The sequence below is a fragment of the Sciurus carolinensis genome, chromosome 8, assembly GCF_902686445.1.
Source record: "Sciurus carolinensis chromosome 8, mSciCar1.2, whole genome shotgun sequence".
NCBI lineage: Eukaryota > Metazoa > Chordata > Mammalia > Rodentia > Sciuridae > Sciurus > Sciurus carolinensis.
This window is the reverse complement of record NC_062220.1, coordinates 62,923,656-62,939,121: the sequence shown is the minus strand read 5'-3', so window position 1 is coordinate 62,939,121 and position 15,466 is coordinate 62,923,656. Positions and strand designations below refer to the sequence as shown.

General features: G+C 38.0%; 1 protein-coding gene and 1 pseudogene across 9 annotated transcripts in view; one reads left to right on the top strand and one right to left on the bottom strand.

Moving 5' to 3' along the window:
- The window catches only part of Magi2 (membrane associated guanylate kinase, WW and PDZ domain containing 2), a 1,289,418-nt gene that overhangs the window by 205,327 nt on the left and 1,068,625 nt on the right, over window positions 1-15,466 (bottom strand). The window lies entirely within an intron of this gene.
- On the top strand, window positions 1,065-1,753 carry LOC124990466 (peptidyl-prolyl cis-trans isomerase A-like; annotated as a pseudogene).

The following is a 15,466-nucleotide window of genomic DNA, read 5'->3' as shown; positions in this document are numbered from 1 at the left end:
ACTGACTAATTTATGAAGAGAGACCAATTTCTGAATATCCCAATCCAGGCAGTGATCTGGGGAAAGGCTCCATTTAACCATAGTCCACTTTTGAGTGATTAAAATATTCATAGAATTGAAATTCTTCTCAAGTTCTATGAGCATCCAATGGTAGATCTCCATTTCTACAATTCTTTGTACTGGGAGCCCCGTTGTCCAACTCCAGGGGGCTGGTCGGAGATAACACAGTGCTTCTCAAACTATCTCTAGCAAAAGAAGAGTTAAATTTTTTTGTTTCAATCCATAATCAGTCGGCACTTTTATAAAAATTATTTAAAAATTAAAAGAAAAATTTAAGCCCCCAATTAAAAATTATTTATTCAGCAGACATATAATTACTCATATTGGTTCGTGGTGATAGTGTTCAATGCTTCATCTCAGTTTCTTACTTTTTTTTTTTTTGAGCACCAGTGACAACAATTTCTGGACTGCAGCCCCTAGGCCACACTCTGAGTGACTCTTATGGGGCTAGGACATAGATTCTGTGTGAATGGTGTCTCCTATAGTTGTGCAGAGGCCCTGCTTGGGCCCCAGGCATTTTTAGAGTTTAACTGTATAGCAGGAACAACCACATTTGTAATGTATTTTAAAATGGGGCAGTGAAAACTTCTCTTGTATGAGACCTCGGTATGATAGGTAAATTAATTGGTTATAGACAAAAAACAAGGCACTGCTGTTCTTATTCCAACCTTATTTCTGAGCCTTGAAACCAATTTGGAGTTGGGACTTCACATCCATGCTCATTAGTTGTCTGATGCCCCTGGCAGTGAATGAGACCTTTTTCAGTTAACTCAGATATTCTGGCCAAAGACCAACTTGAATAATTTTCTCTCTCTATGGGAAAGCCTCCTACCATTAAAAATTTCCTTCCTCTTTGAAATTGCTGTGTATTATCACAGTCTGCCTCTGAAGAGCTGTCACTGTAAAGTTTTGAGGCAAATACCTTTTTCTGCCAGGTGAAACAACTTTAAAAGGCGTGTTGCTTTATGGATGCTGCTGTCACCCAGAGCTGCCTGCACTCAGCCATGGTCAACTCCACTGTGTTCTTCAACATCACTGTCAGTGGCAAGGATATTTGGCTATATTTCCTTCCAGTTATTTGTAGGCAAACTTCCAAACCACAAGAACAACAACCACCACAACAACAAAAACCAGAAAACTTTAATGATCTGAGCATAGGAGAGAAAGGATTTGGTTACAAGAGTTCCTGCTTTCACAGAATCAATCCAGGATTTATGTGTCAGGGTGGTGGTTTCAATTGCCATAATGGCACTGGTGGCAAGCAAGTCCATCTATGGGGAGAAATTTGGTGGTGAAAACTTCATCATGAATCACACTGACCCTGGCATCTGGCCCATGACAGATGCTGAACCAAACACAAATGGTTCCCAAGACTGAGTGCTTGGATGGTAAGCTGGTGGTCCTTGGGAAGGTGAAAGAGGTCATGAACATTGTGGAAGTCACGGAGTGCTGTGGGTCCAGAAATGGCAAAAGCAGCAAGAAGATCATCATGGCCAACTGTGAACAACTCCAGGGCATCCAAACTGTGTTTTTTCTTAACCACCACACTGTCCCTTCTGTGGCTCAGGACAGCACCCCTCCATCCTATCTGTTCACAATGCAGTACAGTTTTTGTGCTCTCATTGAAGTTCTTTGGGTTCCATGTTTTCCTTACTTCCCGCCAAGTCTAGCTGAATTCCAGAGTTGTTTATGATTAGGAATAGAAACTAAATAAAAATGACAATAAAATAAGCTTGTTTATGGGTATATATGTAAGTGTTTATTCCTTTCTGAGGCTTATACATATAGCCTCAAGGAAAACACTGTTAGCTAAATGTAGTCAAAACAATACTTTGATCAGAGAAAACCAGTGAAACTCCTTATTTATAAAATAAGTCTGTGGGACTGCAGAACTGAGTCTTCTGTAAATAAGAAGTAAATGTCAATGCTTGCAGGATCGGGAGAGGCATGATTATAAGCACAGGTTTTGAAGTTAGACTTTGGTTTGATTATAGATATTTTGAGGGACAGAACCATTTAAGAGACTTAAAAGATCTTTAAGAAAAGTTTAGGACATACATCTATTTAAAGCTTCTATCCCTCTGTACAAGTTTGGTGTTTCTATTCTTTTCTTGTACAGTTGGTATAAAAAGGGCTGTAAAGTATAACTCCCTGAATATTCATTTAAAGATAAAAATAGACTTCTTAGATTAATTTTTTTCCCTTGTTTTGAATCTGATTCCCTATTGTTGCCCAAGTCATCCTATGTGGATAAAGCACTTACATTGTTCATCATTTGTCATTAGAATAAGTTTGGCCCACCAGATCTGTCCCTATTTTAATTACCCTGTATTGTCTCTGATTACTTCCCAGTGTGAACTTTCATTGGGGTTCTCTTCTTCTAGAAATTTCTTTAACTGGCCTGGGGCCTTCTTAGCCCTAAGTTCTCAAGGATTACAAAACTACTCCATGTGGGAAGTCCTTTCCCTTTCTCTACCTTTATAATCTTAAATCTTTGTTCATATTTCATCTCACCCTCAGGTAATTTTTTTTTAATACTCCTCGCTTCTATTTGCATCAAAAAATTTATACTTTCAATAAGTCCACTGCCCTTTCAATGCTTCCTGGTTATTTCCTGTGCACAAACTTCACATTCTTAATGAAATGATGCATTCCTTACAGGCATGAATGGAAAAAAAGATACAATTTCCCCCTTTACACTGTGTAGAAAGCCTGGACAATCCTCCTCGGTCACCTGGGGAAGGTGGGAAAAAGAAGCCCCAAACCAACTTCTTACTCAGGTACCCTTAGAAAGGAACATCACTGGTCATTGTAAATATGAAGGTCAGAGACTGGCAATTTTTTTTCTGTAACGGGGCAGACAAATAGCATTCCAGGCTTTTCAGGCTAGAGGATCTCTGTTGTAGCTGCTCAACTCCTCTATTGCGTTATGGAAGCACCATAGACCATACCCACACCATCGTGTGGCTGTGTGTCAATAAAATCTTATGAACACTGTAAATTTGAATTTCATATTCTTTTTATATGTCACAAAACAGCATTCTTCTTTTGATATTTTAAAACATTTAAAAATGTGATACCTACTTTTAGCTCAAGCCCTACAAAAGCAGATGGGAGACTCAGTTTGGCTGGGGAGCCATGGTCTATTGAACTCTGACCTAGATAATTGTTTCCAAAAGTGTAGTCCACAACCCATCTGCATCAGAATTACTTAGGGATGGGGGTTTATAGAAAATATAAATTCTGAACCTAGTGAAGTAGAGTTTCTGAAGACCTTAATGATATTGATAAATAGGTCTGGATCACCATGTCTGGACTGGCTATGATGTTTTGACCTTTTGAGTTAGTATTTGGAAATCAGTGACCAAGTTTCTATTAAGAAGGGGCAGTGACAGAGCAAGGTCCTTAGAACCCACTTTATAAGACAGACAACCTAAAAGTGGGGACATCAGTAGCTAGGATCCCATACTTTAAATCAACATTGTAGGATCTCTTTAGATGCAGAAAATTAAAACTCAGAATTTCTTAGTTTTCATTTAAAATACCTATTATTCAGAATATCAGATGACATGGCAAATCTTTACTAAACTCAGTAAAAATAGAAACACATTCACAGAGAAGGAAAGAAACTCAGACACCTCATAAACAAAATGTGTATGAGACTAAAATGTAAACAAGAAATAATCTTCATGTTTCTGCCCCAAATGAAAACCTCTGCAGTTGAGGCCTTTGTAATCCACAGAAAGTTCAGGAGAAATGAGTTCTTTCATTATGAGTGCACAGCATCATTCTGAAGGCCATATATAACTTATTTCTTGTATAACCTTATTTACCTAATACAACAGATTATAAAACAGCATTTTTTAGGAAGAAGAGACCATCTGGAATGCTCTGCCCACAGGGGGCCTTTTGGCTAATGCAAATCAATTGAGGCTGGAATATGACTCCATCTGAATAGAATAGGTCTGGCAGTTTCTGATTTGCAGACCCAAAATTACCTACATTGTGTGAGTTATTCCCAAACTCAAAAGGAAAGGAATAGAGCAAGGGAAGAAATGTGGATAGCCTGCAAGACCCTCAGTGACTGGGAACTTTGCTCTAACTTCTAACACTTGCTGAGATTTATTTAGTGTCTCCTTGCATGAGGTACCTTGCTAAGTGCTCTGCATGGATTCTCTTGTTTAATTCTTACAGTGGTCATGAAAGTAGCTACATTTTACAGGTAAGAAAACTGAGGCTTGGAGATCCTAAGGAACGTGTTAAAGATATCATAGGTCAAGTCAGGACTAAGATGTGAACTCAGAGCCTATTCTCCTAAGATCTATACCTGTTAGTTCCCAATGCAATCATGATGACATGAAACCAGGCTTTGTGGTAGGTTTCTCTCAATTTAGATGAAGAAATTAGAGACTGAGCTTTGTATGGATTGTGAACAAACAGGCTGAACTTCGTGTCAAATAACCCAGCACTCTGATGTGGCATTGTGCTAGATGGAGGAGAGGCACCCCATATTCCTGCTAGGACACTGAGTCTGCCATTAACAGCTCTGGATCACTCTTCCAAGGGGGAATAGAATGTTTTTGCATTTTACATTTTGGAGACATAAACCAGGTGACTTGTAGGAAGGAGTCTCATTAAGAATAAATCTATTGTACAAAGATCTTCAATCAAAGATGGGAACATAAACACTAGCCACTGCAACTTCATCAGAGAGAGTACACACATGCCGGCAGAAGTGGGAAGAAGGGTGTCAGATGAAAGCTGAGGAGCCATATGCAGATTCTGAGGACACCCATTTTCAGCCAAGGGATTCATCAATGCCTAGTAAGCAGGTGCTGGTGATCCACAGAAAAACCATCCTTTGACGATGGTTATGTTTAATGTGCCTGGATTAAACATTGATAAGCTGCATATATTTGAATCAACACATTCTCTTTTTTTGTCCTTATTAATTTCTGAAGTTAAAGAATGCCTTCAAGTATCACTTGGGGGAATAGCACTGGAACTAATTAGACCAAACCCTGTGCTCAGCTCATCACGCTTGATGAGGAAGAGCAGTTGAGCTTCCCAACACTCACAGAGCCCTGTCTGAATGACATTAAGGCACTTTCCAATATTTTAGAAGCAGAGTACAATGGTAGTCTTATGATATATCAGCAATCATCGAAAGGCTAACTGTGTGGTATACTGTTACTTTCATAGCATAAAACCTTTTTAATGGGCAGGAGTGATAAGCACAATCTCTGGTCACTTCCTTCAGGAATATGGTTTTATTTCTCTGTTACAAATCATGTTGTTTAAGTATTTCACAAGAGGTGGATATAAGTTAAAAAACTTCCTTTTGTTAGTACTTTTTAAGGCATATGTAATTGTTTTTATAAACTACGTTTGCATTGCATATGTGAACTAAAGCTTTTATTTTCCATTCATCACTCTATGTGTTTATAATCAAGAATTTTTCAAGTTGCTGGAGGAACAAATTAAAAGCAAAAACAAATATATAAAAAAGGAACTGTTTATTAATTGAGACTTTCAGGGGTAGCTTGGATAATTCATTCTTCTTAGAAAAGAGGGAAAACAACTGAGAGACCCTGGTTTCTTTATTCTGATGTCAGTTCAGATTCTGAGTTGTGATTTTTGTTTCTGTGAAAATTCCACAAGTGTGCCTTTTCTTCCCTGTGACTGACTGTCTCAGAAGTTTCCTCACTCACGATTTTCCTCTGTGTCTTCCCAGGAAATTCTTCAACACATGGCTTGAAAGCATCCATTAAATGGTTTTCATAAACTCCTGCAGGAAGCGTTCTTAGGAGCTTTGGGGGAGGTCTTTGTTAATTTGGTACCTATCTATCCCATGAACTCTAGGAGGCCAGGATCAACCATTCAACAGACCAAACTGTGTGCTAAAATATGCAGATTTGCATTTGAATATGAGTCATGTGTTAGATGCTAAAATTCAGAATATGACTCAGTTAATCTGAGGTAGGATGTAAAACTGATTTCCCGGATAATGAGGATGGTGGACCACCACACCTTGAGGAGCCTGAGGAGTGTAATGCTGCTACCAGGTAAACTGAGAAGGTTTGGCAAGCTTTGCCAACAGCAGAAGAGAAGATCTAAGACGAAAAGACCAGAGAACTCCCTGGCTGTGGGGAAGAGTGAGAATATGTCTAAACGGAGATGCTGCTTCTGAGAATTTTGGATGGAACCTCTTTCGGATGTGTACTTGTCCTCAAAAGCAGAGTATTTTCTCATTCCTGATCCCTGGACATTCAATGCCAGTAAGAACCTGGTAATAATAATAGTTGAATAAGAAAAACAGCCTTGAAAAAATTATAATAAATAGAAATTCAAGTTTTGCAGTCTTGAGGTTAAAACTACAGTTGCCAGAATTTTTATGCTTTATTCTACCAGACAAGCATGGTAACACTTTTTCTGTATCCGAACAAGTTTACTGGACAGATATGGTGACTTTTTCTACTGTAAGGTCCTGGAGGTCTCTTCAAAAGGCCTCTCTCAAGTTTGCTACCTTATCGTGACAAGGTATGAAAGTTCTCTTTCCCTTACTTCATCCTTTCCCCTTGTCAGACATGAAGGAGGTCTTCAAAGGGTCTGGAGGCGGAGGCATGCTTGTCATTGGGATGTGTTGAGAACCCAGGGTGTGGCAAGTCCAGCTCCTGACAAGCACCTGCCTCCTTTTGAGCCTGCAACAAAATTCTTTTTATTTATTTATTTAGTAATATTTTATTTTAGTTGTAGGTGGAAACGATACCTTCATTTTATTTATTTATTTATTTTTATGTGATGCTGAGAATCAAACTCAGTGCCTCACACATGCCAGGCAAGCGCTCTACCACTGAGTCACAGCCCAAGCCCCTAACATTTTTAAAACAGAGTTTTATTTCAAAATCAGATCCTGAAGTCCTTTTCCCATAATACAATCCCCAAATGACCCTGTACAGTTAGAAATGCACCCCTGGTATATAGGGGAGGAATAGCCTTGAATCAGGAACCATTGCTGGAAGATCATCCACAAGGAAAAAAAATCCATGAGGAATAATAAAAGAAAGGAAAAGGATACATACATTTTAAGGTTTATTGTTGGAAAGTGTGAAGCTTTGAACCAAATTGGCAAGGAAACTCACGAATTTAAGAGGCTTTTCTGAGAGGAGAAAATAGCCAAAAACTATTTACTAAACATTAAAAGGTACAGATGTAGACATGAATGTAATATATCTCATGTCTTCTACTAAAAGAATGTTTAGGGACAAATAGGGACTAAAAGTAAAGGATAATTGTACTGCTGGACTTGTATCCATTTTGAGAATTATATTACAATTAGGCTAATAGCATAGCTGTATAATGCAAGAACACTAAACTAAATCCATTCATGTTTCACAAGATATATGAGCAAGGCTGTTTGGAGCAGTAAGTTGTCCTCTCAACTAGACCAGATCCTTGTTGTGTGGATTCCTAACAACCAGAGATCCACTGACCAGTGCATATAGGGTGGACTGGGCTACTGCCCCATTTACAATTTTTAAAGGGTCAGGTATCTCCCAGTCTAGAAGGCATAATATGCCTCTGTGGGAGTCTTCTGAGAAATTTTGAAGAGGTATAATGGAAATGCCAATAATATCACTTAATGAACTTTGACCTGAAGAAATGAGGGCTTCCTGGGGATATGAGGGAAGTTGGAATAGTCTTCCAGGAAGAAGTAACACCTGACCTGAATTCACAAGGATAAACAGGAGTTTGTCAAAAAACATAGAAGGAAAGGGATTTTTTTTTCTGGTAAGAAGAAATAATTTTCAATAACAAAGACAGATGCAATAACTGTTTTGTGCTGCTAGGAGAAATTAAGTTTCACAAAGACAAATATTTTTCATCTTTTGCTCACTGCTGTATCACAGAACTGCTAATGGTGTCTGAAACATGGTAGTTGCTCAATGAATATTGGTAGAATGAAGAATGAATGAAGTGATGAAATGCAATGAATGATGTAAGATGAAGCTAACAAGATTGGTATGGACCAGGCAATGAAGGATTTGGATGTCAGATTGAGCCTTGTGAATGTTAGAGGCCAGGGGAGAACCACAGGAGGTTTTAAGAGGAGAAATAAAATGATAAGAGCAGATAATACCATCTGGCCATGGTTGTGGGAGTATGCTTACAAATAATATAACAAAAGAGTTATAAGAAACAAAAGCTGGGGAATGTCAGTTTTTGAGGAGTGGACAAAGAAAGGGATTCTGAGTCTGAGAAGGAGTAGGAGAACATCCAGAGGAGACTGTTATCCTGGGAGCCAAGGGAGGAGAGACTGTGGAAGAAATGAGAACTCCCTTTGGCAAATAGGAAGCTATTGTCAACCTCAGAGGGAACATCTGCAGAAGCCTGATGAGGACAGAAACCAGTCTGAAGTAGGTTGAGAGGTGTAAGGCAGGTAAGGAAGCAGAGATGTGAAGGGAAACCTATTCCTCCAAGAACGGCTATCTTCAATGATTAGTGGAATAGGATGGTATACATTAGGTACATAAATGGATGATCTTTCAAGAAAGCTGACTGTGAATGAAAGAAAAGAGAAAGGACCATTACTGGATGGCAATGCAGAATCAAGGCAATATTCTTAAAGGGCGGGATAAATTTGGGCAAATACGGAAGCTTGGGTAAGGTATTCAGAGAAGAAGAAGTTATAACAGTTTCCCTGGGGAGGAAGATACTGATGAAGCAGCTCCTTGAGTAGACAGAGTGATTTCCTTCCAATCAAGGTGAAGTTAGAGTTCTTGAAAGGAGAACCTGTAAGTCTTCCTCTGAAGCCAGTAGGGAAGAAGAAATGATAGTCTAGTTTCTGAGGTGCAAGACAGGAATTTATACATAAGCCCTTGGAATGATGGTGTATTAAATTAGCTTCAGCTAAATGTGGATTTAATTAATGTATTTTAATGGTCATTAATGTTTCATTTTTTTTTTCTGTATACAGGGTGACAAGTGGGATTTAGAAGACCTCCCAATTCACTTTAAATGGCTGGCATAAATATTTTGAATATTTTTAACATACAGAAAACATGGCTAAAATAAAACAATCATCCCAAATTTATGTCCATTTGACTGAAATGGATTCATTTATACTTCTATCAATAAGTTTTATTTGAAAATTGAAATGGGAGTTTTACTTTGGAACAACTTTTCCCAGTCTACCAGTAGAAGATGCTTTGTAACGTGAAACTGTTTTTGAAACAAAATGCATTATAACACTCATTAAAATTCACTCTCTTGCAAATGTAAAACTGATTTATCTAATGCACTACAAAATCCTCCACAAATTTACCCTACATTGTGAAATAACGTTAATTAGGAGGAGAGGCAAAACATAATACATTTTCTTTAAATCTTAGGGCAATTAGCATAACTTTCATTAATGTGGTATAATAACTGCAATTATTTTCATCTGTACCTTTTGGTAGAATTTATATTCATTAAAAGTCTATGGTTTCATATTCTGCAATATGGAAAAAAATGAACATGACTTTATAATGTTTTATAGCCAGATAATGTTGTAGGTGATTTCATTCATTTATGCAACAACTAAGAACCTATTATATGTAAGAATTGTGATTCAGCAGTTGCCATGGCAAAATGTCTGGAGTTTACCATCTGGAATTCTCTTGTATGTAAATGTAATTGCACACAGTCCACTATAAATTTCTGCTCTCATGGATGAGCAACGAGCACTCCAGAGGCAAAACGTGTTCTTGACATGACCAGCATAATTGCCAAAATATAATTTACACTCTAGAGGCAGATGGTTATTATTATTGTTTTTTGGTTATTTAGGTGCTAAAAATTTAGGTGGAAAATTTGAGACTTGGAAAATTTATTGTATACTGGTTATTTTTAGATTTGATGTTGCTTTTTAAAAAAGTCTTGATAAAAAGGCACTAGGATTCCTTTCCACACTTAAAAGTAAGTTACATGAACTGACTGAACATATTTTATGTAATTGTAAATTTGATCATCTCTCTGCAGTTTTAGAATTATTGGTTAAAACCATCATTGCACAAATATTTTGAATATTTTTAACATGTAGAAAACATGGTTACACATGCTTCATTTTTCATCTCTCATTTTTTTGAAATCTCATATTCTGCTACTACTGCCAAGTAGCATAAGGTGAATAAACTTAGGACTGTGAGCTCAAGGGAATTACTACTGTGGATTAGGAGAAAGCAGGATTTAGGATCATGGTTAATATGTAGCAAACAGACTATTTTTTACAATTCCTTTCTCCTGGGGCCCATGACTAATGAAGGCACAATTAAAACTCACTAAATTTATAACTCAGAAGCCTTGAGAACGCCAGAGTTTGAGATGATATGGATGATGCATATTATCTTCAATTTAAAAATGAGAATCTGGTGGCCAGAAAACTTAACCAACATGCTCAAAGTTACCATGTGAATTAGCAGCACAGATTGTACTAGAAACCTGGCATTCTGATTTCGGTCAAATGAGTTTTTCATCATCTAATGCCAATAATCCTGTATGTTTTCTTCTGAGGATATTGTTGAATGGCAAATTTTATATAACTAGTATCACTTGTGGGTTAATTTATAGGATTATTACCCATTTGAGGTAAACGCCTTAACAAGAATTTATTTTGTTCACTGTCCTCATATTTAGAATAGCACCTGGTGTACATTTGTGGAATGAACAAAGAGGAAGAAGAAAGATAAATTAGGCAAACGCTTGGTACATGACCAAAGAGAACAGAGCTTTGCTACAATCACTTTAGAAGACCAGACACAAGAAAATCTGTAGAAAAATAGTTCTGTCTGTTTTTGTACACTCAGCCGCATTACTTGACTCACACATGCATCTTCCTGATTTTGTTTCGTGACTTTCCTTCTCTCCCTAATGTCATAACAATAAAATAATTTAACAAATGTGCATGCCAAGCTCTGAGGAAAAAATGGTAAATAAGATATAGTTCTTTTTTTTTTTTTTTTTTTTTGCTCTTGAGGGAAATTAGCTAGGTTAAATTAGAATTTTAAGAACCAGTAGTTTCTCTGAATTGGCATTTCTGTATATCTCTACCAGAGCAATTATAGTGGTGACTGTGATGAATGTACATCTTTACACTTTCATCTTTTGCATTTAAGATATTCTCAAATTAGCAAAAGGGGTAAATAAAGGGTTAAGATTAGATCAGTAATTAACAGTTATAACCTGTTACATGCATATTGGATTTGCTGTCAATAAAACAAATCCATTCTCTTCTTCCATTTATACTTAGAAATGAAAAAATGGCCAACAGATATATTTTTAAATAGAATAAATTGATAATTAACCCCACTTACACTTACCTGATGTGTGTGTGCATGTGTGTGTGTGTGTGTGTGTGTGTGTGTGTGTGAATGGTGGGAGGAGAGCCAAGGTACTTTTTGAGTTAAAGAGAATCTACAGTTTTTAATTTTTTACTTTTATGGTACTTGAACATTGTGATAAAGGGTTGAATGAAAAAGTGACTTGTTTCCAAGAATCACCTTGATATATTGGTTGTCATTTCCCCCCTCATATGCTTTAAATGAACAATGCAAGAAAATATTGAGTACCACAGCTCTTCCTTTGGATGAGATGTCACAGAACATCTCACATAACTGAGACATTGGCACAAACAGGAATGTTAGCTCTCCTGGTGATAAGAAGATGATCTCACTTGAGTTGAATGACATAAAATAAAGCTAATCCAGGATAACAAAAAGGGAGAAAGGATAATCTCCCCGCCCCACGTTTATACAAAATCACAGTACATGCAAATCAATGCACACTGCAAATTCAAACACGAATGGGGGCTTTGTTCTCAAGTGACCAAAACACTAAGATTGACTTCTCATCAATTAGGCAACTAAATGGAAGAAAAATTCAGTTTTTTTCCCCCAACTGATTTGAATGGTCATGTTAACTCACAATATTTGATCCAGTTGTCAAATTTAATTCTAAATTCTCATCCCTATTTTGCTCAGCACTTGACACAAGTGTCTACCCCTTCCATCTTGAAACATTTTCTTTCATAAAAACTGCAGGAACCCCTCTGTTAGTGTTTCTTTTCCTTCACAAGTCATGCTTTTATATAGCCATTTGCTGGTCCCTCTCCTCATCTTTAAAATTAGAGGTTCCCAACCCTCCGAATGTTTCTCTCTTGCTTATTTATACTCACTCTCTAGATGTCCTCAATCAGTGTTGGGCTTTACTACCCTCCATGTGCCAATCATCTCTACTTGGATAACTAAGAGGCATCTCAAGCTTGACATGTTCCGAATAGGACTCCTGACTCCCTCTTCTTCCCGCCACGGCCATGCCCTCCATCATATTCCTCTTATCAATTAAGGGCAACGCTGCTGTTCTGGTTGCTTAGGTCAAAAACCTGGCAGGCTTTGATTCTTCTTTCTCTTATAGCCCCGGTTCCCATCCATTGTCAAATCCTGTGGCTCTTCCTCTGAATTATATCCAGTGCATTCCCCACCACCTTCACTCCTATGGTCCTCCTCCATGCTTTCTTCATCTCTCATTGGATTACTGTGAAAGCCGCTTGCTCATCTTTGTGTTTCCATCCTTGCTCACCAACAGTCTATTCTCAACACAGCAGCCGGCACGAGCCTTTTACAATGTTACGTCACTCCTCTGCTCCCACAGCTCATCATTTCATTCAAAAGTGAAATCCAAAGTCCTTTGTATGGTCCAAAGCAACACCAGCCTACATTGCCTGTTTGCTCCACCCCCACCAATCTCTCTGATCTCCTCTACCATTCCACCTCTTCCCTGCTGAGCTTCAGCCTCAGTACCCCCTTGTTGCTGACCTGTCTACACCATGCACACCCTGCCCCAGGACCTTCCATCTGCTGTGAATTCCCTTCCTTGCATAGCCATACAGTTTGCTGCCTCACTTCCTTTAGATTTCTGTACTCCAGGAGAACTGTCTTCCTTGCCGCTCCTCTCTACTTCCTCGCTTGCTAATCTCTCTTTGACGCTGTTTCTCAGTTTTAGTTCTTTCCAATATCCAACACGCATTTCATTATTTGTTGTCTAATTTCTCATAGGAGGTAATCTTCTTGAGGCAGGGTCTTTGTTTTGATGACTGCCATATTCTCAACACCTATACCAGTGCTGGGTACAAAGTAAATACTCACCAAATACTTATTAAATACAGGGCAAAGAAGAGCAAAGCAGAAGCCATTAAAGATTTTTTTCCATGAATTTTGGGAAAACTGATATAATGTAAAATCTTACAGTCAGGCTAGGCACAGTGGAATACACCTGTAATCCCAGTGACTTAGAGGCTGAGGCAGGAGGATTGCAAGTTTAAAGCCAGTTTAAGCAAATTAGCAAGGTCCTAAGCAACTTAGCAAAAAAGGGCTGAGGATGTGGCTCAATGGTGAAGCACCCCTGGATTCAATCCTGGTACCAAAACAACAATAACAACAACAACCTTATAGTCAGAAGACTCTGGTTTGAGTTTTGTTTTTGCTACTTCTAAGTGGTGTGACGATTCTGCAAGAATTCCCACCATCTCCTCTCATCCTTAGTGTCATCTTTGCAACAATTTTCCAATGTATGTATGTCTTCTGAGAGCCTTGGTGTTTTCCACGTTTAGGATGGGGTATCTTGTAATTGATACAGTACTTAGACTACTTACATTTTGGGACCCTAAACTGTCTGTCCCTCTGCCTAGACACATATCCACTGAACTTTGGCCAAACCTAAGTCTAATTGTAAGTTCTTTCTCTAAGAAAGTTGAAAAGGAAAATCTGAGGATACTTTTTGAAATTTAATAGATATACAGTTGGCTTGAGTGTACCTCAAAAGCCCAATAGAACCACCATTTAACCCATCTATCCCACTCCTTGGTGTATACCAAAAGGACTTAAAATCATCATACTATAGTGATGCAGCCACATCAATGTTTGTAGTAGCTTGATTCACATTAGCTAAATTATGGAACCAACCTAGGTACCCTTCAACAGATGAATGGATAAGGAAAATGTGGTATATATACACAATGGAATATTATTCAGTCATAAAGAAGAATGAAATTATGGCATTTGCTGGCAAATGGATGGAGCTGGAGAATATCATGTTAAGTGAAATAAGCCAAATCCAAAAAACCAAAGGTTGAATGCTTTCTTTGATAGGTGAAAGATGAATCCATAATGGGGGGAACAGGGAAGGATGAAGAAATTTTTGATTGGGCAGAGGGGTCTGGGGTGAGGGGAGGAGGTGTGGGGGAGGGAAGAATGGTGAAATGAGGTGGACATTAATACCCTATATACATGTATGATTGCATGACTGGTGTGACTCTGTACCATGTACAGCCAGAGGAGTAAGTTGGGCCCCATTTGTGTACAATGTGTCAAAATGCAGTCTACTGTGAAGTATAACTAAGTAGAACAAATTAAAAAATAATAAAATAAAAATTTTAAAAAAGCCCAAACAAAATCACAGCACTAAAGTTTTCACCTGTGATTTGACATAACCAATAATTATATGTCCCTGAAGTTCAGGTCAAGGTACAGATAGCATATGAGGACTATCAAGGGTGAAGTGTCTACTACATGTGTAAATTCAAACCATTCCTTGAATGTTCTGTAGTATCACAGAATGGCATTTCCCAGTTTTATTTACTTTTTTGTGTGTGGTTAATGGGACCTAGAACAGAGTTCTCACCAATGGAATGTGGAAAAATGATGTATGCTTCTTCTAGTACTGGCCCCTGAAGCCTTTTTATGATACTGCACTCTGTTGTTTCTCATTTCAACTGTGAGCTGGTTAGGGAGCACCTGGTGGGGGAAGTCTTCTGAGAAATGTGATCGGGTGGGTCATAGTATACAAAGATTCACCAGAGAGGAGCCTGGATCCCTGAGACACTGCTTGGAGGAGAGCTACCTAAGAGATCTGCCATTCAGGAATACATGTGCTGGAAATTACATGAATGCAGAGCAGAATATTATTGTGTTAAATTGCTAAGTCTTGAGAGAATATATGTTAATACAGAAGCCAGTGTAGCATGCCATTTACAACTCATGCTGCAGATTTGTTACTGGGTTTACTCTGTCATGTGTGCTTTCATATACTGACACCAAATGGAAAGTCAGATTATTTTGAATAGTATTCAATGTGGAATATCCATTTTGATATTCTCCTAATCTCTCTGAATACTAATATTTTCAAATAACCCATGCTTTCCTATCAGAAATATTCCTGTATCAGAGCCTTACGACTGGTGAGTCTTTAAATCTCTTTCTCTGCATAAATGTGTTTTGATGATTTCTTAAGTCTTTTGTTTATGTGGTCATAGTGGATTTTAATTCCAAACTGCTTCATTAAAAGTTATAGAGCTTTAACCAAGTGACTG